Here is a 27585-nt window from a genome sequence, read left to right as displayed (position 1 = left end):
CTGGGTCATAGAATATGGGGATGCCCAGCTTTGAATGTATTGCCAAAGGATTTTCTAAAGCTTTCGCATCAATTAATTGATACTCCCATCAGCAGTGTGTAAGATTTCCAGTTGCCTTGCATCCTGTATATTACCGTGTATTTTTAATTTTTTGTTTTGTTTCACTCTTACCCATCTGGTAGGTGTGTAATGGTACTTTATTGCGGTTTAATTTTTATTTTCCTGATTTAGATCTAGAGCTAGATAGATCTGGATGTGGTATCATTGTTATGTATGTGTCACAAATATCTTCCCCCACTCAGGCTTGCCTTTTTCGGATTTTTTTGAGATGGTGTCTCTCTCTGTCGCCCAGGCTGGAGTACAGTGGTGTGATCTCGGCTCACTGCAACCTCTGCTTACCGGGTTCAAGTGATTCTCCTGCCTCAGCCTCCAGAGCAGCTAGGACTGCAGATGCCCGCCAACACACCTGGCTAGTTTTTGTGTTTTTTAGGGTTTTGCCATGTTGGCCAGGCTGGTCTTGAACTCCTGACCTCAGGTGATCTGCCCGCTTTGGCCTCTCAAAGTCCTGGATTACAGGTGTGAGCCATCACACCTAGCCTCAGGCTTGTCTTTTAATTCTCTGAATGTTGTATATTTTTCTAACTCTTTCATCTGGAGATAATAGTAGAGTCACATGCAGTCCTAAGAAATAATACAAAGAGTTCCTGTATAACCTTTCCTCAGTTTCCCCGATGATAACACTGTACAAAATCAGAGTATAATATAAAAAAATTGACCTTGATACAATCCACCAATATTGCTTCGATTTCACAAGTTTTACACATACTCACTTGTGTGTATATATTGAATCCATGTAAGTTTATCTTTTAATAGATTCATGTGACCACCAACAGTTATATCACAAAAATACCAGGTGCTATAGTCAAAGCCACCTCCCATTCTCAAATCTCATAACCCCTGGCCACAATAATCTGTTTTTCATGTCTATAATTTTGTCATTTTTTACAATGTTATATACATAGAATCACATATTATATAACCTTTTGAGAATGTCTTTTTCAAAATTCTTTTGACATCTAAACATATAATTGTATCAGCAATTTTATTTGATGCATTTGGATGTTTGTTTGTTTGTTTGTTTATATTTCTTTTCATCGATATCCATTGTGCTTCTTGAATTGCTTTTTATTTTATAGTGTGGATGTCCCACAAAATCTCTAGGAAGACCCAATCCTTTTGATACCTTGATTTCAAACTTCTATAATCCAGAACTGAAAGACAATACATTTCCTTTGGTTAAGACACCAACTTTGTGGTACTTTGTTATGGCAGCCCTACTTAACTAATAAACTTACTCTGACTTGTATCTGTTTTACATGATTGACAGAAGAATGTTAAAATGACTCTACATGAGTGAGAGGAATGTTAAAATCTCCTTGTTATTTTATCTCCTTGTTATTTTTTCTTTAGCTTTTGTTTGGTTTTGCTATGTATATTTTAAACTACTATTGCATACACACAAATTTAGAATTGTAATGTCTTCCTGTTGAATTCACACATTTATCATAATGAAATATGCCTACATATTTCTATACTATTTCTCACCATAAACACAACTTTATCTGGTATCTGGTATCATTACACAAGATTGGTTAATATTTTGCATAATATAAAATTCTCCATTGTTAGTTATTGCTTTCAGAACATGAAAAATGTCATTCCTTTTCCTTCTTTCTTTCATTGCTTCTGCTAAAAAATCAGCTGCCACTCTTTTTTTCCTTTCTCTCTGTTAATGGAATTTTTTTTTCTGGCTACTGTGAAGATTTAATTTTTTTCTTTAATAGTTAAGCTATTTTATATGATGCATTTACGTGTGATTTTCTTTGTATTTCTTTTAATTGGGGTCCATCATGCTTCTTGCATTGTATGTTTGATGTCTATGCCTGTCTTGGTAAATTCACAGGCAATGTTATGTCAAATATTGCTTCTGCCCTAGTCTTCTCTTACTCTGGAACTCAAATTACATTTTTTAAAAAGATCTGTTCATTGTATTCCCCATACTTTGCATGTTTTTCTGAATTTCCCATCTTATTTCTATATGTGTTTCAAGTATTCTGACTTTTTCCAGTTTGCTATTTCTTCTGCAACATTTAATACATTAATAAGTCTGGTTTTTTAATTCCTATATTCAATTATTCTATTTCCTTAGTCTGAAAATGTTAAGTTGACTTACAGATCCCAGTCCTCCAGTAAGTCTACATCTTTTATTTTTTAACTTAATAATCATTATGTGAAACCCCGTCTCTACTAAAAAATACAAAAAACTACCCGGGTGAGGTGGGGGGACGCCTGTAGTCCCAGCTACTCGGGAGGCTGAGGCAGGAGAATGGCATGAATCTGGGAGGCGGAGCTTGCAGTGAGCCGAGATCCGGCCACTGCACTCCAGCCTGGGTGACAGAGCGAGACACTGTCTGAAAAAAAAAAAAAAATCATTATTAAAGTCCATTATTTATAAATAATTAGACTATCTAGATCACCTGTGGATCTATTTTGATAGTCTGTATTTATTATTTTGGTTTTAATACATTTTATAGACATGTCTGGTCATTTTTAATTAATGACATACATGGTATATAAAAATTGTAGAGTCCTTGATTTATAATCTTTCTCAAAAGAGGGTTAATCTTCATGCATGCCTAGAGTATTTTAACCTGACCCAGTCAAAGGAAGGTATGACGCTTTCTTAAAGTTGGGCTTTCTTTGGTCAACTCTTACCTCTAAGGCGTAAACCTGGCTCTTAGGTTTTATCCTTTCTGTGATCTTAATTGAAAGCTGAGTGTTCATGGGGGGGTCATCCAATTTATTAATCTCTACACTTTTGCTTCATTTTCCCGTTAACCAAGACTGTTGTAATATTTGTTCAATTCTTTAGATCTCAAACATGGCTTGCTATGTGTTTTCTGGTGTCTTTTCCTGAACACCACACAGGAAGTGCGTGGTAGAAGGAAGTGTGGAGGAAGTGACCAAAGGCCTTCATGCAGTTTCTCACTTACTTCCCTGCAGTTAGATTTTTTTCCTAAAATTCAATTGTTCTTGGAGGGTCCAAATGCCAATTTCTGTGTCCTCCACGCAATGAGACCTTCATAACCCCAGGCTTTCAATTTCTACTCTGCCATCTCACCCATGGCATTGGCAAGGTCCTGAGGAAAATCTCAGAGAGAGATAAATACAGGACTCACATCAGTCTGCACCCTTGTCTCCAGAATTTGTAGCCCCGTAGTTCTGTCTGCCATGGTGGTTCCCTAATACTTTTGTTTTGTTTTGTGTGTGTGTTTTTGTTTTTGTTTTTAGGTTTTTTGTTTGTTTTGTTTTTTTATTTTTGTTTTGTTTTTTTTAAGTAGAGACGGGGTTTCACCGTGTTAAGGAGGTGGTCTCGATCGCCTGACCTCGTGATCCACCCGCCTTGGCCTCCCAAAGTGCTGGAATTACACGAGTGAACCACCGCGCCCGGCCGACTCATCTACTAATCTTTTCTATTTTTTTAGAGGAGGGTTAGTCTCATACAAGCTGCTTTGTTATAGAGAACATTGGAAACCACTGGATTATGTGAGTTTTTGGTCTCTCGAATAAATGTGATATTCCTGAATGCTGAGAAATATCTGGTATAGTTATCTCAATCTGTAGGATCGCTATTTTCTCCTTTTTTATTCCTAAATTTGCAGTCACTTATTCACTGTTTATGACAGGTTTATGACGCCTTGCCTTTAGGCAACTAGAAAAGTTGCTAGATCCAGTTTAACTTAAAAGTTTTTAAAAAAATAATTGTGATGTTTCCAGTGTAACACAATGAAAGCTCCTCCCTACTTCAGCAGCTCGTAATTTCATAGTAAACCAATTCCGTATTTGGTATAACATTTTTTTTTTTTATTTTGAGATGGAGTCTTTGTCGCCCAGGTTGGAGTGCGGTGGTGCGCTCTCAGCTCACTGCAAGCTCCGCCTCCCTTCATGCCATTCTCCTGCCTCAGCCTCCCGAGTAGCTGTGACTACAAGGCACGTGCTATTAACAATTGTTAACACTTATAATGAGCATATTTTCCTTTAGAAATACCCAAACATGTTCTTAAAGAAGCAATCTTTGAGCATTGGTATGGTCATTTCATGATACTACATTAAGCCTATGTTGAAAATATGTGAGTAAGTAACCCTCAAGAAGTCAGTAGGACACGTTAAGTGCTCTGAACTGGACTATTTAAAGTCCACTATCAAGGCTTGGTGGCTCACGCCTGTAATCCCAACACTTTGGGAGGCGGAGGCGGGCAGATCACGAGGTCAGGAGATCGAGACCATCCTGGCTAACACAGTGAAAGCCCTATCTCTACTAAATATACAAAAAATTAGCCCCGCGTGGTGGCGGTCGCCTGTAATCCCAGCTACTCGGGAGCCTGAGGGAGAAGAATGGCGTGAACCCGGGAGGTGGAGCTTGCAGTGAGCCAAGATTGTACCACTGCACTCCAGCCTGGGCAACAGAGCAAGACGCTGTCTCAAAACAAAAAACAAAAACAAAAAACAAAAAAAATACAGTGTCAAAACGTACTTGAACTGTCTATAACTCAGCTAGCTCAAGACATAATCACACAGTGGAACTTTACATCCCATATGCTAAAGTAGCTCATTGAACAAAAAATGTGTGCTAATGTCTGCTATGCAGAGAAATACACTGCTAATTTTGACTCTCAACCAGAGTAATCTGCAGAGTCTGTCATGGAAACATGAGTTTTCAAAAAATTATCCTGATAAATCAGCCCAGGAGAGATTGTTTCCTACAATGAAGCCTTTCTTATCAAAGAAAATGTTTGCCGTGAAAATGGGAGGAGGTAGTGGTGTTGGGGTATAAAAACTTAGAAATAGATTATTCTACTCACAATTGCACTGGATTTCATTCCTATTCATGCCTGTGAAATAGGAATGCAAGTTTATGGGGATCTGCAAGATAGATCAGCACTTTAAATCGCATCTGTTCAGTTTTACTGCAAGCTGATGTCTTATTAAAACCAAACAACAGCATACTTTAGAGCCAAAAATTATTACAAGACCGCCACACCAGGAAAAATATGAAACAAACAAAACAAGATATAGTGAATAGAGCTACTTATTAAGCATGAAAATGATCCTCATCTGGGATTATTTGGATGCAATGTTAGAGGCATTTTATTCCTCAGTTGTCATTCCTGCAATAAATACTAAATTATAGTTGTATTTTTCCTAGTAATACACAGAGATCCCATCTTAGAGCAAGAATTGGAGGAAGTATTATAGACCTGGATGATTTTTTATAAAAGAGAGGAAAAATAGAAAAAAGATATAAGTAGAAGTATTGATTTATGAAGCAGTAAGTAAAAAATAATGACACAGGTTATATGCGGAAGTTGGAAGTAACCTCAGAGCATCTATTTTGAACAACATGTATTTTGTTTTGTTTTTTTCAAGCATGGAGGCAGGATAATAAGCCCAATACAGACTTAGCTCAAATTATAACAGATTTCAATAAATTGCTTGTATAGGGCCAAAAAAAAGAAAGCATCTATTGTGATATTTATATCATAATATTATATTTATATCATAATACAAACCCCAAATCTTGAAAATGAACAGTTTTATTTATTAGTGAAGGCACTTTATGCAGCTAACTTATAGAAGAGATTAATCTATTACTATAATGTTTATGATTTTAATAAAGTAAAATTTACTTTTGTGAAACATCCTATTATTAATCATTGGAAGGTGTTACATTATTTTAATTAAAATATATGACCTGATAATGCATGAATATATGAATTCATGAATAGTTAATTGTTCAAAATGCAATGATATTGTGAAGTACCTGTCTCAAAACCTGTGGTCAAATGCATGTACATAAATATAATTGCCTTGAAAAATGTGGATATTTCTCTCGTGGTGATTTAACGAATAATCATCAATTTTATTTGGAAATATAGACTTTATTAGCTTTATTCCTATTGGTAACTTTAAGGATTCGTCTGAATTCAGAATTAATGGACAACTTGCTAGGAGACTAACTTAACAGAACTTCGTATCTGGAATAACTATAGAAATGTGCCAGGTTGTGAGGTCACACCTGATGGACCTAACTTAATATTCTACAGCTGACAAAGAATAAGAGAAACTCAGTGGGAAACAGTTTTTTAAAAGTGAGACATCTCATGGTGCCAACACTGAAGTTCAGTAGAGAGAGGCCTACTAGGTTTTCACTTATTAATCAATGCATCCATTCATTATGGGCCAGTCATCTACAAATATTTATTTATTATCCACTGTATTATAAACTAGGTTTATTATACCTCACTCCAGCCTGCCTTGATCACTTGATCATCAGAATGTTTCTTTAATTTTGCCTATATTCACTTCTATTAAAGTTTTCAAATTTTAAAACACTAGTATCCTTTATTTGAGGATCCCAGTCCCAAAATAGACACGCTTTCATCTAGAAAATGTTTCATAGAAATAATATGAAAACACCAAATAATATGAAAATAATATGAAAACACCAAATAATATGCTTGTCTTAGCCTTCTTGGGGTGCTAAAACAAAATACCAAGACTTGATGTCTTAAGCAATAGATATTTGTTTTTCACAGTTCTGGCAACTGGAAAATCCAAGATCAAAATGGTGGCAGATTTATTTCTGGGTGAGGGTCTAATTCCCAGCTTGTAACTACCTTCTAGCTGTGCGTTCACATGGCCCTTCCAAGGAGCTCTCTGTCACCTTTTTCTTATAAGGGCAATAATCTCATAAGGCTCTCCATCTCAAGATCTAAACCTAATCACCTCCCAAAGGCCCCACCTCCAAACACCATCACATTGAGGGTTAGGGCTTCCACATAAGAATTTTGGGGCGCCACCATCATTCAGTACATAGTAATGTTTATTAAGATTGTATTAAGTTCTTAATATGTCTCCTATTTTTCTTAATTTCCATGAGTTTTTATTTCTGAAAACATTACCAAATGCCTACTATGTCCTAGGAACTGTGATAAATACAAGACACGGAGCTTGAACCTTTCAAGATCATGAAGAATTTACAATTTTGTGGCAGATAAATTGTTACCAACTACCATAGTACTAGTTATAGCACTGAAATATAAATATTTTAAAAATTAAAGAAAAACTAATTAATTATGACTAGAGTGCTCAGAACAAGGAAAGGTTTACAAGAAGAGTTAAGAATTAACCTAGGTCATAATCCATGCCCAGTGGAAGCAAGTGGAAAACATTTAGCAGGCAATATGGGCAAAGATCACTTATATGCAAATGGATCATGACATTTGGAAATGATCTACTTAGAAATGATGAATAGTGTTGTGAAGCTATATCCAAAAGTGTGTGATGTTTACTCACCCACATCCTTTCTGGTACTTACACAAGGTAAGAATGGAAAGGGATGTTTAGACCAGACTATAAAGTGTCATAAATGGTACACGAAAGAGCTCAGGCTGTCTGGTAGACAATGGGAAACCAACTAAATTTTGTAGTTGGTAAATAAGTTAGGTTAACAAATTATTAGACTATTAAAATAATGGCTAAAATGTATGCTTTTGATATGCCTTCTCTGTATACTTATAAAAACTTTACATGCAATAACATATATTTCATGCTTACCACAACTTTATAAAATAAAAACTGGTATTTTCTTCAATTTGCAGATGAAGAAATTAAGGACTAGAATCATTGGTGTAAGACCACACTGGGGAAAAGTGATAGAACCAAATTTCAAACTCCAGTCTTTCTGCTTCTAGAGATTGAACTACTAACATATGCATTATATAAAATCAAGTCCCTCAAGGTAGTTTGTGAAACATAATATACAAATAAGTGATTAAAATTTTTGGTGATACCCTCTTGTTCTTCTTTCTTCAACACCCTAGATTTGAGATATTATTGTTTTAGAATATGGGTGTCAGAGTAGTGGGGGACAATAGACATCTGTTGAACCTCTCTAAACAGTTTTCTTGAAAAAAATAACTAGAAGAAATAAGGGAAAGCTAAATAATATCTCCCATAAAAAATCTATTACTACACGCCACTGGATTTTAATGCTTGCTCTAAAAAATTGTTGATATGCTCAATATCTTCCTTTTAATTTACCAAGTGTCTTCCAGAGAATTTAGGTGAGGTAAATAATAAAAGAGATAGTAAGTGGTACATGAAAGTAATGAAGTTTAAATGTAAGAACATATTTTTAGAACCCTGCTAATAAATGTTGAGTATTTCCAGGCTCTTTATTCAGCTTGTAGTGCCGGAACAAGATGGCAGCATTACCAGCAATTCAAAATAGATACAAATTTAAAATGATGTTATTTGATATATAGTCACAAAGAAGGATCTTTGTTCCATTTTATTATGTTTCCTGTGCTTAATAACCTTAAATATTGCCTTGATTCTATCCACCTCTGTTCTTGATTTATAATTTCCAAACTCAAAGCTAGATTGAGGCATATTATTCTCACTCTTACATAGGTTTTTCTTTCTGAAAAATGTTTTTTATTGTGCAAACATATTTTTCATTGTGAAAACATATTTTTCCTGATCCTTATTTAAAACCATGACACAAATTAATCAATCTACCTCCACACCATCTGCGGCCCCCTGAAAAGAAGCATAACATTTCATCAAAGATTAGCTCATTACACGTCCAACTAGATTACAGAAATAATCAAAACCCACTTCAACAGGCTCTTAGGGTGTTCAGTGGTTAAGTTAGAGAAGTCATAAAATAATACAAGTATTGGATGATGATATGATATTATCTTATGAATATTTATCCAACTAATAACCTCATAAATTGATAATTCAAGAATTTATACTAATGTATCATTTCCATATCAAATAATTATTTTAATAGGCATCAATGTTTTATATAAAATTCTAATCTAAGAACTTAATATAAACCTGAAATTGTAGTGCTATTGGAAATTAGAAGTTCCAGTTGTACACAATTGCTCTCCTTTCTATTACAATCATTCTTTTTTTTCTTTTCATTCTCATTTCTCACATACAGGTTATATAAATTAGAGTTGTCAAGGAACAAATATCACTAAAGCTAACTAATACATAAATAAGCAAATAAATTAAATTAATGCAATAAAAGGAACAAAATAGAAATAGAAGGAAATACTTGCGGAAACCCAGCTTTGGTATTACACTAAAACAGCCACCATCCAATCCACGCTGTAAGTTGCTATATTCTCTTTAATCCCTTTTAGTATAATGGCATGATTCAAGTTTAACGGTAAATTAAAACTGTGTAGCGAAGGCAAAGCCAAGGTATTTAAGGTGTGAGATCAAAACTAAGAAATACACAATAGAATATATGAATATTTCTTATAACTAAGTGATCAAGTGAAGAGAAAATACTTGGGATTTGACTTAATTTTCAAGATTGAACAGGCTATATGTGGAGCAAATAATTCAATCACAAAGGAAAGAGCCATCAGCTTGTACCTAGTTTGCATAAAAGCCACATCATTGCATATTACAATGTTCCACAATATTCCATTTTATAAACAACCACAGTTCTTTATATGGAACCTTGAATTCCAATACACTGCAAATTAAAATACTATCATTATTGAGTTGATTTTCTTCCAAAGACATCAAAAATATTTATCACCTCCCTATGACTTTGACATCAAAATAAGGAGACTTTTCCATTTTAAGCCACTTTACATAGATAATTTCTTTGAGTTCAAATCAATGGAAAAACCATCTGGTTAACCAGCATCACACATTCATAATTTAAGAGGTAGAGTTTTTGAGTTTGGCTTAATGTGTATTTTATATTAGAATAGTGTTAGCACATAATTTAGAACTGGTATTAGCTTTTTAGAAATTAGGTGGCACTGCCTTATTTGATTATCTTTAAAGTATTGCAAAATCTAAGTAAGAGAAGGTATCTAGAACCAAGATTCATTTAAATCTGAAAGCATGCTTTAAGTAGAATTAGTCTATAGTAATATAAATTTATGTATAAAAATGTATATGCTTTAATATACATAAATATATACTTTTTCAAGCCAAATAAAAAGTAGTGTAGGGGGACATATGAAATTCTTCGTGATGGTTCTTTCTACAAAGAACAGGTATGTTTGTATATGTATCTGGGAGTGGAGAAAGCTTCTGCTTTTTTATTCTACTTTCTCTATTTCCATTGTTATATAAAAAATTCCATTTTTATGTATTATGTATGTAATTTTTTCATAGAAGGACTTAGAGTGAAGAATGTATGGTAATCTCTCACAGGTCAGAATGGAAAGGCAGTGAAACCAACTTTCAGTCAACTCTTCTAGTGTGTAAGTTTACTGAGGGCAGGGAATTTTTTTTATTTCTATGCATGCTTTCCTTGATGCCAGTGGAGTAATTTATACAAAATAGGTTTTTGATAACTGAACATATTTGAACACACAAGTGAAGAAATAAATACAAGTCAGTAGCAGATAATGACCAGAAAATCTGACCTTGCAATTATCATGGAAGAGTTACTGTGAAATGCAAAAATAAGGGCCTGTGTCTGGAGAACAGCACAGGCATTATTGTTCAGCAGTAGAGTTCCAGTGCACAGGGTGTTGGAATTGAAATAGAAATAAAGTCTTGAAGAAACCAGGAGAGGAAAACCGCTACCTCTTGGGTTCAAGTGATTCTCCTGCCTCAGCCTCCCGAGTAGCTGGGATTACAGGCACCTGTTTTCCTGGAAGCAAGAAGACAAATTCTGTTCCCACAAGTCTTAAATGGGTCTAGCAACTGAAGCTTGGTCATAAAAAACAAGGTTGAAAAAATAAGGCCATTAGATAGATGTCATCAAGTATGATGCAGTGCTGAGTCTAGGGAGAAGAACCAAGTTCCTTTTTGTCTTTCTGCGCCCAGAAAATGGCCTAGTCACAGGGACTTTGTTCAATGTGAAGCCAGCAACCAGAAATTAAGCCATTGCAGGATATACAGCAGAATTAGAAAGCCAGAAAAGAAACCAGTCTCCCCACCCAGCCTGACTCCCTCAATCTATAAGATGTATGCGAAACCAGCAATAGTAGAGTAGAGGTGACGAAAAGGGACTCTAGAGGGGAAATTTTCACTTGTCATGTTTTCTAGCCTGCTAGAATAATAGAGAAAAATAATTAATGTTTTGAACATGTCCCAAATGTTGTCAGTATTTTTCAACTCCTACTGCTATTTCTGTAATTCAGGGATAATCATTTCTTGACAATACTATTTCAGTCCTGTGCTAACTGGCCTCCACGAGTCCAGTCTATCCCTCCTCCAATCCAAACACTATACCGCTTCTACACTCACTTTCAAAAACCTCAAACATCATTGCCTATTTGAATTTCTCAATAACTCCCTGTTACACACTAGAAGTTTATTTATTTTTTTCTTTGAGAGATGGAGTTTCGCTCTTGTCACCCAGGCTGGAGTGCAGTGGTGCAATCTCAGCTCACTGCAACCTCCACCTCTTGGGTTCAAGTGATTCTCCTGCCTCAGCCTCCTGAGTAGCTGGGATTACAGGCACCTGCCACCATGTCTGGCTAATTTTTGAATTTTTAGTAGAGATGGGGTTTCACCACGTTGGCCAGGCTGGTCTCGAACTCCTGACCTCAGGTGGTTCACCCGCCTCAGCCTCCCAAAGTGCTGTGATTACAGGTGTGAACCACCACTGCACCCGGCCCAAAAGTTCAATTTCTTAAGGTGTTATAGTAGGTGTGAGTGGATTAAAATGCTATAGCTATAATTTAGTTATACACAGTGAAGTACAATAAACTCTGTAGATAGTAAGTTTTTAAACACTGAGGCAGAAATAGGAAATAATGTGATTAATTCTAAGGAAAAAACGTCTCTTAATGAAAGACTTGAAAAGAAAGATGGCTACAATTGGAATAGAGATTGGGAAAAAAATTGTTTAAGCAAAGACTAAGGCTGACTGAAGCAGTGAGTTGAAAATATGTTCATTTTAAGGAAACAGAGCAGACAATATAGTTAATTCGGAGACAGACTGATGGAGTATTTCATGTTTTGATTGAAAAAAAAATGGATATAACTCCTGAAAGAATAGGAAGTTTCAGTGAGCTTTTAAGATCAAGGCAAATGATGTAATCAGCATTCTACAACTCAAGTATAATCATGCGTCGCTTAATGATGAGGATATGCTCTGAGAAAAGTGTCCTCAGACAATTTTGTCATTGTGCAAACTACACAGAGTGTACTTACACAAGCCTGCTACACACCTAGTATATGGTATAGCCTATTACTCCCAGGCTACAAATCTGTACAGCAGGTTCCTCTACTAAATACTGTGAGCAATTGGAACACAATAGTAAGTACTTATGTATCTAAACATACCTAAACATGGAAAATGAACAGTAAAAATATGGTAGAAAAGATAAAAAATGGCACACCTGGACAGGGCACTTACCATGAATGCGGCTTGCCGGACACGAAGTTGCGCTGGGTGAGCAAGGGAATGAGTGGTGAGTGAATGGGAAGGCCTAGGACATGACTGTACAACACTGTAGACTCTGTAAACACGGCACACTCAGGCCAAGCTACATTTATTTTAAAATATTCTTCTTTCTTCAATAATAAATTAACTGTGGCTTACTGTAACTCTTTTGTTTTATAAACATTTTAATGTTTTAAACTTTTTGACTCTTTTGCAGTAACATTTAGCTTAAAACACAAACACATTGTACACCTGTACATAAATATTTTCTTTATATCCTTACTTTATAAGCTTTTGTATTTTTGTTTAATTTTTTAAGCTTCTTTATTAAAAACGAAGATGTAAGCCTGGTGCAGTGGCTCACGCCTGTAACCTCAGCACTTTGGGAGGCCAAGGCGGGCGGATCACCTGAGGTCAGGGGTTTGAGACCAGCCTGGCCAACATGGTGAAACCCCATCTCTACTAAAAATACACAAGATAGCTGGGTGTGGTGGCAGGCACCTGTAATTCCAGCTACTTGAGAGACTGAGGCTGGAGAATTGCTTGAACCTGGGAGGAGGAGGTTGCAATGAGCCAAGATTGTGCCACTGCACTCCAGCCTGGGCGACAGAGCAAGACTCAGAGACTACGTCTAAAAAAAAAAAAAAAAAAAAAACTAAGACACAAACACACACATTAGCCTAGGCCTACACAGGTAAGGATCATCAATATCACTGTTTTCCACCTCCACATCTTATCCCACTTGTAAGTCTTCAGGGCACCAACACGTATGGAGCTGTCATCGCCTGTAATAACAATGCCTTCTTCTGGAATACCTACTGAAGGATTTGCTGTTTTACAGGCTGTTTACAGTTACCTGAGGCTGTTTTAGAGTTAACTTTTTTTTTGAGGAGAAAGAGAACACTCTAAGATAATGGTAAAAAGTTTTGTATAATAAATACATAGACATTTATTAGAATTATCAAGTGTTTTGTATTGTACATAATTGTATTGCTATACGTTTATAGGCTGGCAGTGCAGCAGGTGTGTTTACACCAGCACCACTACAGAAACGTGAGTAATGCCTTGTGCTACAATATTACAATGGCTATGACAGCACTAGCAATAGAAAATTTTCAACTCCATTCATTATTACCTTGTAATACCACTGTTGTACAGGCAATCCATCCTTGACCAAAATACCATTATGACCGGTGCATGGCTGTATTCAATTAATTCAACTGTATCTTGAGTTGGCCAGAAGATTTCAAGGCAGTGAATTCAGTTTACTCCAATCTGACTAGACAGACTTACATGGATACAATAAAGTGAACTTCTGGTTTAAATAATAATAAATATCCCTATTACTAAGAGGTATTAGATGGGGGTGAAGTAAATAATAGGATTACAGTCTTTGCCCCTACATGTAATAAAGGTATATGTTCCTAGTTCAAGCACTTTCCTTCAGGATGGATGTGACTCATGGAAGAAATGACATTAGTGAGTGACGGATTGTAATTTTGCCATCAGGGAAACTTCATCTTTAGATTCTAGTACAAAAGGTCCAAATTGAGGCCCAAAACTAATAAAAACCAGCAAAATACATACTGCAACAATCACACCCCATGTTCTCACTTTCTGTTACTTTCATTTTCAGTTACTACCACCTGGAGATAAGGGTTGTTTCTTACTGACTTACTCTTCAGTGACACTTATTAAAAGCCAGTGCTGGGTGGGCACAGTGGCCCACAGCTGTAATCTCAGCACCTTGGGAGACCAAGGCAAGAGGATTACTTGAGTTCAGGAGCTTGAGACTAGCCTGGGAAATATAGGGAGACCTTGTCTCTACCAAAAGTTTAAAAAATTAACCAGGCATGGTGGCACAGGCCTGAAGTCCTAGTTACTCAGGAGGATGAGGTGGGAGGATTGCTCAAGCCCGGGAGGTAGACACCGCTGTGAGCCATGATTAGGCCTCTGCAATCCACCTTGGGCAACAGAGCAAGACCTCTGTCAACAGAAAAATTGAAAAAAAAAAAAAAAAAAACCAGTGCCTAATGGCTAATGGCTCAACTCTTTATTAAAGGAGAAAATATTTAGAAAAGCATATGTGATACTAAAACACTCTGAACTTAGCATACTTTGATGATTACATGGGAGCCATTTTTGTGCTTTTTTATCCGACTTAGAATAATATATAATATAGATCACATAAAAATATAAAAATCATACATAAATTCTACTACTTGGGATCATATATAAATCATGTTTAACTTTCCTTTATTTCATAGCTAGTATAGTGCAGTGTTTAAGACTGTGGACTCTAAAATCAGAACAATTGAGATCAAATCTTAGCTCTGTTATTTTCTGGCCATGTAATAACATGGCCCAATTATTTAACTTCTCTGATTTCAGTTTTCACATCTCTAAAGTGAGGATAACAAAGGATTCTACTTTATAGTTTATATGGATGAATAAATGAGTCGATATCTGAAAAAAGATTTAGACATTGCCAGAGATATAAGAGCTCTCGAGGTAAGGAAAATCACAAAATGTAATTTTATGATTCCTCTATTGATATGTAATTATTTCTATTGTCCCTTCTGGGGAAACAGGTATCTTCAATTACCTCCACACTGCTATATGATCAAGTCCAAGTCTTCATCTTACTTAAAACTCACCAGCACTGGGAAACAGTCTTCACTTGGCTTCCATTACATGGTTCTCCTCCTTCCAATGCATCCCTTGGTCTTCTGCTTATTCCACCTTTTCTCAATTATACAGGAAAGTACCATCAGGTTCAGTGCATCCTCTTTTATCTTTATGTAGTTTCACCTAAATAATGATTTATGAATACACTGTTAAGTGATGTTTCATACATTTAAATCTCCCAGACAGAACTGCCCCTCAAACTCAAAATTCCTATATCCAGCTACCTAGAGAAAATCACCACGTAAATGGCTAATAGTCCACCTTCAAAATCTTCTGAACTGAAAATTTGATCTTTCCCTATACCTGTTTTGCTGCAGTCTTTCTGATCTTATTTTATAGCAATGCTAACTTTTTAGTAGTTTAGGGTAAAAGTCTTGAAAATATCCAGGGTCCTCTCTTCTCTAAGGACAGATATCTAGTCTGTCAGTAAATTTTTTTGCTCCCATCTTCAATCCATATCCCAAATATGAGCATTTCATGGCATTTGTACAGCAACTATTTTGGTCTAGGCCTGCATCATCCCTTGCCTGGATTACTTCATCGATTTCAAATTGGTCTTTCAGGTTTTACCCTTCCCTCAATAGTGAGTTAGAAACTCAGCGGCCAAATGGATGCTTCTGAAATGTAATTCCAATCATGTCACCCTTCTCCTCACAATCCTTGTCACTCACAGTAAAAATGAAAGCCTTTCAAGGGTCTCACAAGGAAGGGCCCCATCTGATCAGACCCTATTACTTCTCTATCTCACCTGCTCCTCTCCTAATAACTAATAAACAATAACAATGATAGTCCCTTTCATACCTAAAAAGAATAAATTGACCAACACAAGCAATGCATCTATAATAGAATGAAAGGATCAAAAATTCTATGTCTTATATGGTTAAAGAACTTGAGCCATTCCCAAATGGACTTTTGGAATATATGTAAGAATTTTATTCCACTCTTTCAATGGCCTTTTTTCTAGAAGGCCACATATGGGAGAATACATGAAAATAACTTCGAAAAAGTTACTAAAGATTTTATTATTTTGTCTGTCTTTTGCTGACTTTGCAGAACACAAGATGGGTATTAGAAGGCAGAAAGAAAAAGTAGAAAAGAAAGAGGAAGGAAGGAAGGAAGGAAGGAAGGAAGGAAGGAAGGAAGGAAGGAAGGAAGGAAGGAAGGAAGGAAAGAAGGAAGGGAGGAGAGAAGAAAGGAGGGAGGGAGGGAGGGAAGGAGGGAGGGGAAAAGAGAAAGAAGAGAGAGAGAGGGAAAGAGAGAGGGAAGGAAGATTAAGATGGAGAGGAAGAGGCTAGGCGTGGTGGCTCACGCCTGTAATCCCAGCACTCTGGGAGGCTGAGGGAGGTGGAACATTTGGAAGCCAGGAGTTTGAGATCATCCTGGCCAATCTGGCAAAACCCTGGCTCTACAAAAAATACAAAAAATATTAGCCAGGCGTGGTAGTGCATGACTTTAGTACCAGCTACTCTGGAGGCTGAGTTGGGAGGATCATCTGAGCCTGGGAGGTCCAGGCTGCAGTGAACTGTGATTGTGCCACTACACTCCAGCCTGGGTGCAGAGGGAGATCATGTTTCAAAAAAAAAAGAGGGGAAGGAAGAAAGGAAGAAACCAAAGAGAGAGAGAAGGAAGGAAGATCTAGATAAGTTGTATGCCAATAAACCTAAAATTACTTTGCATAATATTCCTGTATTTATAACACATAAAGCAACAATTCATTCCAAAATAAATTTCACTAATATAGATGTCCTAAATATATGTAAAACCACATATACATTCAACTAAGTTGCAAAACATGCTAAATAATATCAAATATTTCAATATTGATACCTACTGACACACTACAAGAGTTCCCTAACTAAGGAACTCTGATTATGATTGTCATAGTAACTAACATATTCTGAAATAATTTATCTATAAATACAGAACTTAAATACAGCTTGTCAATGTACGCTTTTACTCAGAAATGATTTTTATTCAAAACCCCATATATTTGACATTCATATGCAAATGTATAACTACTGATGGAATTGATTTCTTTGTGTTTGAGATGGAGAGCAATCCTGTCCAACTGCCATACCTGCGGGTTATTAATTAACTTCACATTCACCATTATTAAAATATTTTATTACCCTTGATTGAATGTGAAAATAACTACTTGTCACAGGCAAATATTATCAAAAGTGCAATAGGGCAATGAGGGTCACACAACCAAAAATGTAATCCATTTGTCTTTCATGGAAGAATCCAATAAAGCTAGAGACATGCAATAGTATAACTAAATAACTCTTGGTTTATTTGTGGGGAAGAAGGAGAAACTAAGGGAAACAATGATCCTATTTTGATATTATTTATCTTTAGGTGCTCAAATAATTCTTGCAATACTTAACATGTCTGGAAATATAGGATCTTTCCCATTTATGGAAAATATGACAAATAAAGCTAAATTTAGAAAAAGTCACATATTCTAATAAAATATACTAAGGGAATTAGTTCTGGCCATAAGATAAATTGATCACATAAATCTCCAGGAAAATATATTAATAGCTACAGTAAAATCCAATAAAACAAAATTAGCAGCTTTATGCCTCAGGGCACATTCAACTTCTCTTACAGATCCCAACTTCCAGACGCCATTTCAGCTCCATGCCCTGTCTCTCTGCTAAAAAGTATTTTGTTTTTAAGAAATCCATTTTTTCTCAAACAAGGAATCTTTGTATTAGAAATGTACAAACATTTTAAATTAGCATTTGAACAAATAACCAGAGAAAAACTTACATTTACTTGCCTTTCTATCATTTGTAGTTTAAAAATATACCAAAACAAAAATAATGTGTTTAATTCTGGAAGTAATGTTCCCATAGGCATGTCTACTAAATGAATTATCATAATGAAGATATTTTGCAAACTGTAAACTAATAAAACGTAAGGCAGTATTGTCATTTTATTTGCATGGAAACATTTAAGACAGAGACTTTCTAATATAAGTTGGCAAACAAAACATTACTAACTGTCCTAAAATAAAAGTTTTGATTAAAAGAACTTTGATATTTTTTAAAAACACTCTTTTGCTGATATATTAAACCACCCAATCTGCTTCCAAAGTAAGCAAATTTATTTTGTTCAGCAAATATCATAGTTACGTATTAGCATAACATTGTTATTAATTTATTATTCACAAGCTTATTTAAGTTATTAAACAGCTAATCTTTAGAACACTTTACACGTAAGATTCACATTATTTATACGAGGAGAATGCATGTCTTCTCACAATGCTGAAGTAGGGTAATATCAGTTCTTAAGATGCATACTGATGAGATGTATACAAGTTTCTCAGAGCCAACCAGATTCAAGACATATGTCAAATTACATTTATTTTTCCAATTCTGTGAAGACAAATTAATTTTCAAGCTTTGTTAGAGAAAAGCAAATCACCTTGGTCTCCTCAGAAATACCATGTGTAGCCAAAAAAAAAAAAATTAATTAATTAAATACAATTTTAAAACCACCCACTCTTTTGTTAGTCCCTGTGTCTCCTGTACAGATGCTAGGCTTAAGGTCCTGTGCACTGACTGAATGTCTGGGTTGCCCAGCGTAAAGACACTTTCTTATCCTTCTCTATCCCTGAAAAGCCATGCTATTCATCACACTGGAAGAGGCAGATATTTCAAGCGGAAACAGTAAGTTGGAAAGAGGGTTTGGATAACAGAGCAGGAACTCATTTTATTTTTCTTGAGTCTCACTCTATAGGGCTTAGACATCAAGGAGCCCAGGTAAGTTGAGGCTCTTCTTTGGTGAAGGGATGAAAGACTTCACATGAAGCCAAGGACTGTGGTAGGAATATTCTCTGTCCAGGACCTCAAGGAGGCCAGGCACGTTGGCTAATGCCTGTAATCCCAGCACTTTGGGAGAGTGAGGTGGGTGGATCACAAGGTCAGGAGGTCGAGACCATCCTGGCCAATATGGTGAAACCCCATCTCTGCTAAAAATACAAAAATTAGCCAGGCGTGGTAGTGCACACTTGTACTCCCAGCTACTCGGGAGGCTGAAGCCGAAAAATTGCTTGAACCTGGGAGGCAGAGGCTGCAGTGAGCCGAGGTCGTGCAACTGCACTCTAGCCTGGGCGACAGAGCGAGACTCCATCTCAAAAAAAAAAAAAAAAAAAAGAACCTCAAGGAATAGTTGAGTAAAACTCTGTAGTGTAAACTAGTTTTTCTAATTGCATGTTTTTATATTTTCTTGTCTTCTCCAAACATTTAGTTCAGTCTTACTGAAATATTTTCACCTGGCCTATACTTTGCTAAAAATAATTAAGAAAAGTGTGTCTTCCCAACCTCCTCCTCTTAGGCCAGAGGTTAAATAGGAAGAAACAACTCTCCTGAAATCAAGATGATAGTGACAGTGGTAATATTCTAAAAAAATAAAAATAAAAAAATAAGTCAGGGTAGTGTAGAGAGATGAACAGAACCTTGCTTCTGCATAAGAAAATATTTCCTCTATTGCCAATCTTAGATTATGTGCATAATATGTTATTTAAAAAATCAGTGGGCTTTCTTTCAGTTGATGAAACAAGTATTTTAGGGAGGAGGTATTTTTTGGGTTTTCTGTTTTTGGGTTTTTTTTTTTTTTTTTTTTTTTTGGCTTGTTTAGGTTTTTTCATAACATTTTCATTCTCGATATTAAGTTAATAACTAGTAGAACTGAATGAAAATTTTTCAACATTTTGGAAGCAACCTTTCGTGGATTGGCTTGTGATTTGGACCAGCTTAAAAATGATATTTACAGATTCAGGACAACATCCAATCCATCAGAAAACCCTTTGGCTCTACCTTTACCATATACTTGGAATCCAGCCACTTCTCAACAGCTCCCCTGGTATTATCTTGGTAATCTGCAGCAAAGGCCTCGTAACTCATCTGCCTCATTATACCCTTATCCCCTGCAGTCTATCTTCAGCACAGCAGCCAGAATGATCATTTAAGTATAAGCCACATCATGCCACTCTGATGAAATACCCAGAAATGTTTTTCCACATCAACCTTGGAAAATTCCTTCTGTGGCCTCGGAGAGGATGTATAATCTACACTCCCTTCCCCACCTTTTACATCTCAGAATCCCTCTTCTACTGCTCTCTTGATGACTATTCATCCGGCTCCAGCCACAATGACCTCTGCATACTTGCTCTAATACCAAATGTGCTTCCAGCAGCAGCCCTTTTGTACTAACTGTTCCTTCTGCCCAGAAAAAATATCCCCTCTTCTCCAGTGTATCTGTAAAGCTAAATTCCTCCTCCACATTTTTGATTGTCACCTTCTTCTTAACAGAACCTACCCCAACCAAAGCACTTAAAACTGCAACTCTCCTTACCTACACCCAAACTCCCGAACTTCCTCTAATTTTCCATTTTCGAAACTCCGTGTATTTTTCAAATATGCAGTACAGCTTACTTATGTATTATGTTCAGTTTTATCACCTATGATCTGTATTCCTTACTATAAGTTCCACGAGCGAAGAAATTTTGTTTTGTTTACTACTACATCTAAAGCATTTGGAAAAGTGTCAAACACACAACAAACACTCCGTAAATTGTTGCTCTAAAAAAATTATTGAAACAGCAGATATAAACAAGACCACCCTAATCCTAACAAAGAATTCCACAACCGCTGCATAGAGGAGGTGTTCTCATTCATCATTTTAATCCATATTAATAGAGCCTAACTAGGGTCCCGACAGAGTTCCAGGTGCGGGAATATAATGAAGTGAAAAAGCTAACATGGTCCCTGACTACATAAGCCCATGTGGGAGACACGAAAAATTTTTAAAATCTCAAAAGTAAGCTTAATTTGTTTTAATACAGCCACAGGCAGGTACACGAGTGCTCTAGGGAGATTTGACTTAGGGAAGAATGCCAAACAGGCTTACCTAAGGAAATTACAACTGAGCTGAACTCAGGGATGAGTGTGAGTGATTAAAATAGAAAAAAAGGAAAGAAAATTTCATGAGAATGATGTAACATGTGCAAAGACTCTGTAGTGAAAGGAAACACATTTCTTAGGCACCTAATTGATGACAATGGCAGCAAGAGCTAAAAAACCAAATGAGGACCAGGAGATGAATGGTCCCTTGCAGTCATGAATTTGACAGGCATGAGCATGATCTTTGTAAATCATGTTAAAGATGTACACCTTTACACTAAGAGAAATGGGGAGCTATAAAAGGATGTAAGTGTATGTGTATGCGTTCATGTATGTATGATAAAGGACATTGGACTAGTTATTGACAACATCAAATTCTGGTTTGAAAATAGGGCTGTGATAACCAGATATCCAGATGCATTAGAAGGAAGTGGGACTCCTTCCTCACACCCTACACAAAAGTTAACTCAAAATGGATCAGAGTTGAGCCGGGCACAGTGGCTCACACCTGTAATCCCAGCACTTTGGGAGGCCGAGGTGAGTGGATCACAAGGTCAGGAGATGGAGATCATCCTGACAAACATGGTGAAATCCCATCTCTACTAAAAATACAAAAATTAGCTGGGCACGGTGGTGCATGCCTGTAATCCAGCTACTCGGGAGGCTGAGGCAGGAGAATCACCTGAACCAGAGAGTCGGAGGTTACAGTGAGCCGAGATTGCAACAGAGACTCCATCTCAAAAAAAAAAAAAAAAAAAAAAAAGGATCAGAGTCTTAAACGTAACACTTAGAAGAAATAGAGGAGTAGTGCTTGCCTCAGCCGCACATATACTAAAACTGGAAAATAGAGGAGTAAATTGTGACCTGGGGTTAGACAAAGGCTTTTTTGATATGACATCAAAGTACAAACAACAAAAGAAAAATGAGAAAATCAGATTTCATAAAAATTAAAAACTTTTCTCCTTCAATAAATGACATCAAAAAAGTAAGAAGAAAAATTGCACAAAATGGGAGAAAATATCCTAAAGACAACTCAACAAAGGACAACAGAGTTGAAAAAATATAGAAAAAGGATTTGAATCAAAGATATGCAGATGGCGGTTATGGTTTAAATGTTTCTGTCGCCCTCCAATTACACATGTTGAAACTAAGCCCCAAGGTGATGGTATTAGGAAGTGGGGACTTTTGGGAGGTGATTAAGTCATGAGGACAGAGCCCTCATGAATGGGATTAGTTACTCTATAAAAATGGATTGAAGGCTGGGCATGGTGGCTCATACCTGTCATCCCAGCACTTTTGGAGTCTGAGGTGGGCAGATCACCTGAGGTCAGGCGTTCAAGACAACACTGGCCAACATGGTGAAACCCCATCTCTACTAAAAATTCAAAAATTAGCCGGGCGTGGTGGAAGGCACCTGTAATCCCAGTTACTTAGGAGGCCGAGGCAGGAGAATCACTTGAACCCAAGAGGTGGAGGTTTCAGTGAGCTGAGATGGCATCACTGCACTCCAGCCTGGGTGACAAGAATGAGAGCTGTCTCAAAAAATAAAAATAAAAATAAAAATAAAAATGGATTGGAGGAGTTTGTCTACTCTTTCCACCATGTAAAATCACAGCTATAAGGCACTCTGTCTATGAGAACAAGAGCCTTCACCAGGTAATGCCAGCACCTTAATCTTGAACTTCCCCGTCTTCATCACTATGAGAAACGAGTACATTTCTTTCGCTTATAAGTTACTCAGTTTAAGGTACTTTGTCGTAGTAGCCCAAACAGAAATAAGACAATGGTGAGTAAGCAAAATATATGCTCTACATCTTCAGTCACTAGGGAAATGCAAATCAAACCCACTAGGAGGTACGGATTTACTCTTCTGAGAAAATATATAATAAGAAAGTCACCTAATAACAGTTTTTGGTGGGGAGGATGTGAAGAAATTAGAACCTTGTATGGTTTGAAGGTGTCCTCTCCAAAATTTAGGTGTTGCAACTAAGGGCCAATGTGATAGTATTCAGAGGCAGAGCTCAGAGAGGTGATTAGGCCAGGAGATCTCCCTCATGAATGAACATAAGGCTGTTATGAAGGAGGCTTTGCACAGTCCTGCTTGCTTACTTGCTCTTCTGCCATGTGAGGACACAAGGTCCCTCTCCCCAGTAGTAGGCAGCAACAAGGTGCCATCTTGGAAGCCGGGAGCTACCCTCACCAGACACTAACCCTGCCGGCACCTTGATCGTGAACTTCCCAGCCTCCAGAACTGTGCGAAAACACATTTCTGTTCTTCATAAAGTAGAACAGTCTCAGGTATTCTGTTATAGCAGCACAAACAGAATACGACAGAACCCTCAGAAATTGCTGATGGACATGTGTCATAGTGCAGTGCTTTGGAAAACAGTTCAGCAATCCCTCATAAAGTCAACCATGGAGTTTCCATATGATTCAGCAATTTCACTCCAATGTATATACCCAAGGAAAAACAAACAGACACACCAAAATTTGAACAAGAATGTTTATAGGCCAGGCACAATGGCTCACTCCTGTAATCCCAACACTTTGGGAGGCCGAGGCAGACGGATTACCTGAAGTCAGGAGTTTGAGACTAGCCTGGCCAACATGGTGAAACCCCGTGTCTACTAAAAATACAAAAATTACCTCGACGTTGTGGCACAGGCCTGTAATCCTAGCTACTGAGGAGGCTGAGGCAGGAGAATCGCTTGAACCTGGGAGGCAAAGGTTGCAGTGAGTCAAGATTGTGCCACTGCACCCCAATCTGGGCAACAGTGAGACTCCATCTTGAATAATAACATTAATAGTAATAATAATAATGTTATAGCAGCATTATTTATAACAGTCAAAATTAGAAAAATCCCAAATGTCCATCAACTGATGAACAGATAAACAAATGTGATTTAATCATACAAAGGAATATTATTTGTCTATAAAAAAGTATTCAGTACTAATACATGCTACGATATGGGTGAACATGGAGAACATCATAGTGAAATTAGCCAGTCACAAAAGGTCATGTATTTTATTATTCTATCTGTGAAACATCCAGAATAGGCAAATCCATAGACCCAGAAAGTAGTTTAGCGGTTGCCAGGGGCTGGAAATGGCTAAAGAGAAAATACAGAATGACTGCTAATAGGTACAGGTTATTTTTGGTGGGTGATAAAATGTTCTACAATTGATTAACAATGGCATATCTTTGTGAATATACTAAACAATTGAATTGTACACTTCAGGTAAGTAAATTTTATGTTGTATAAACTCTATTTCCATAAAGCTATTATAATTTTAAAAAAACAAAACAAAGAGTTAATGATTACTGGCACAGACTGTGGAGTTAGACTGCCTAGTTTTGAGTTATGGCAGAAGTACCACTTAATTAAACTTGGGTTATTTTACTTGAACTTCAACTTTCTGTGATAGTAATGCCTGCCTTATAGTGCTATTGTTAAGTCTAAATGACACCACACTTAGAAAATGCTAAAATCAGCTGGGCGTGGTGGCTTACGCCTGTAATCCCAGCACTTTGGGAGGCCGAGGCGGGTTGATCACAAAGTCAGGAGTTCATGACCAGCCTGGCCAAAATGGTGAAACCTCATCTCTACTAAAAATACAAAAAAATTAGCCGGGCATGGTGGCAGGCGCCTGCACTCCCAGCTACTCAGGAGGCTGAGGCAGAGAACTGCTTGAACCTGGGAGGTGGAGGTTGCAGTGAGCCACTGCACTCCAGCCTACGCAACAGAGCGAGGCTCCATCTCAAAAAAAAAAAAAAAAAAAAGAAACTGCTAAGACGAAGTCCAGCAAAGTGTAAGCACTATGTAAGTGTTAGCAGTTACTATGACCCACCTCAGCACCCACCATAACACATGACTATACCAGTTTCACCTGGAGCTCGCCAATATGAAAAATGCCATTTTTAAAAGTTGTTAATCATTTTTAAATAACATTTGTCATTTCTTATATGCAAATACATAAATTCATCTAAGTACAGAAAAAAAAACAGAGAAAAATATAAAATGTCTAGGTATAATCTTCAAGCTATGTGCATATACAAATAAAACCCTGAAACTTTTCCTCGGAGATAATAAGTAAGTCTTTGATAAATGGAGAGATTTACCATGAGTCTGGATGAGGAGATCAACTGCTGTGCTTCTTTTTTAAATAGTTTATACTTCCAATGCAATAGCAAGTTATTTATTTATGATCTTTTTTAAAAAAATTAAACTTCATCTGGAAAAATAAAAAGGCAATAATAGCTAAGAAAATTTGGAAAAGAAAGAGTAATGAGGAGGGACATGCCTTTCTGGATATTAAAATAAATTATAAGCTATAAAATAATTAAAATTGGGCTATATAAAACAACACAGTATAATCAATCAGTACAATAACCTCTTACAATATCATATTTAACAGACAAATTAATGGAATATAGTAAACTGCCATAAAATAGACTCTAATGGTCATAACATTGATTTCATGCTGAAAGAACTATCACAAACCAATGGAGAAGGAAGATTGTAATCAATAAGTAGTGTTAATGTCATAAACCAAAATCAGTTTCAAATAGACAAAAAAGTGAGGATTTAAATAAATTATTTAAAAAATGAGTTAAAGAAATATTTATTGCTAAATTGGAAGCAATTTGTTAATTATTTAAAAAACAAAAGCAGTTATTAAAGAAAATGTTGATAGATCTGAATGAAAAATAACTAAACCCTCTTAATGTCAAAAAGAACATAAATTAACATAATTTTTTTAATTGGAAGGTTATTTTTCGATGCTAAGGTTAATCTTGTATTCTCTCTCTCATATATACACACACAAGCACACACACACTCTCTTAAAATAAATGTGAAAAATAGGGAAATCTAATAATGAATAAGCAATTAAACAAAAATAATAAAATATAATTGTTTAATGAATATATATAATATTCCATTTCTGTAGTTTTTGCAGCAAATGAAGAAACACATGCTTTAACATATGGAAAATATCTTTTAAATATGATTTTGTGTTGATAAGTTGGTACAGAGTATAAATTGGTTTGAACATCTGGAAAGCATTCAACAGTTTGTATCAAAACACTTACAAATCCCTATGTAATTTAACTTAATTATTCTTATTCTGATATCTTTCCTAAGTATATCATCACACATTTGGACATAAAAATATGTTAAAAATATCTTCATTATAATCTTGTATATAGAAGAAGATAATGTAAAGAAGTCAAAATTTCAATAATCAAAAAATAATTATGGCACATCTATACAAAAGACTATTTTAGGCAGTATGAACAGATGTTTGAAGGATTTTAATGGCATGAGAAAATTTTTACCATATAATATCAAGCTAGGAAATCACTGCTTTCTCTTTTTGAGACAGAGTCTCCCTCTGTCGCCCAGGCTCTGTCTCCCTCTGTCGCTCCCTCTGTGCAGTGGCACGATCTTCTCTCACTGCAACCTCTGCCTCCAGGTTCAAGTGATTCTCCTTCCTCAGCCTCCCAAGTATCTGGGATTACAGGCATGTGCCACCATGCCCAGCTGATTTCTGCATTTTTAGCAGAGACAGGGTTTTGCCATGTTGCCCAGGTTAACTCCTGAGATGAAGCAATCCAGCTGCCTTGGCCTCCCAAAGTGCTGGGATTACAGGCATGAGCCACCGCGGCTGGCCTGAAAATAACCATTTTAATTGTACTTAATCACAATTTGGGCATAGAAAAAATAGTGACAGGAAGTATACAAAATGCAAATATGCTATGATGGCTATACTGGGTGAGTATAAAGTGTTTTTTTTTTTCATTTTTACTTAATTTGTTCTCCATTTTCTAAAATCGGCCTCTATTCATATAATAAGCATGTACACCATAGCTGAACATGGATTCTCTGAATATGTCTTATGCGATTGCTTCAATCATGTTTTCTTATTTTCTGCTAGTTTACAATTATTAAAATGTGACTCTGGGGTGCAGACTTACTTTAAATTTTATTTAAATGGCAAAGCAACTATTTTGCCACTACCGGTATTACAATAAAATTCATATTTTGTGTTAGAGTATCTATTATCAACATGGATGAGTTTTGTGATTTATAAATAATAATTTTAAAAGCATTAGCACATTCAAATAAAGTATTTTCATAGTTCATTTCTTCCTCCAACTCTGTTAAGTAATAAATGTTCAAAATAACAAGTCTAAACAAAATATTATTTACTCTTTTAAACTTCACACCTCTATATGTCACCAATTTATTGGGATACTGAGAGACAGGACTAGCTGAATTTCCTAGGCCAACTAAGAATTCCTAAGCCTAGCTGGGGAAAGTGACCGCACCCACCTTTAAACTCGGGGCTTGTAACTCAGCTCACACCCGACCAATCAGGTAGTAAAAAAGGCTCACTAAAATACCAATTAGGCTAAAAGCAGGAGGTAAAGAAATAGTCAAACCACCTATCATCTGAGAGCACAGTGGGAGGGAGGGA

At 36.4% G+C, this 27585-nt stretch overlaps 1 long non-coding RNA gene across 1 annotated transcript; it reads left to right on the top strand.

Annotated features, from left to right (window-relative positions):
- The first annotated feature begins 3542 nt into the window (after positions 1-3542).
- LOC112625486 lies at positions 3543-7912 on the top strand. The gene is made up of 2 exons (XR_003119607.1): positions 3543-3606; positions 7722-7912. It is a non-coding gene; the product is annotated as an uncharacterized LOC112625486 (long non-coding RNA).
- Positions 7913-27585: the final 19673 nt, after the last annotated feature.

The sequence above is a fragment of the Theropithecus gelada genome, chromosome 5, assembly GCF_003255815.1.
Source record: "Theropithecus gelada isolate Dixy chromosome 5, Tgel_1.0, whole genome shotgun sequence".
NCBI classification, from domain to species: domain Eukaryota; kingdom Metazoa; phylum Chordata; class Mammalia; order Primates; family Cercopithecidae; genus Theropithecus; species Theropithecus gelada.
This window is presented reverse-complemented; position numbering and strand designations above follow the sequence as displayed.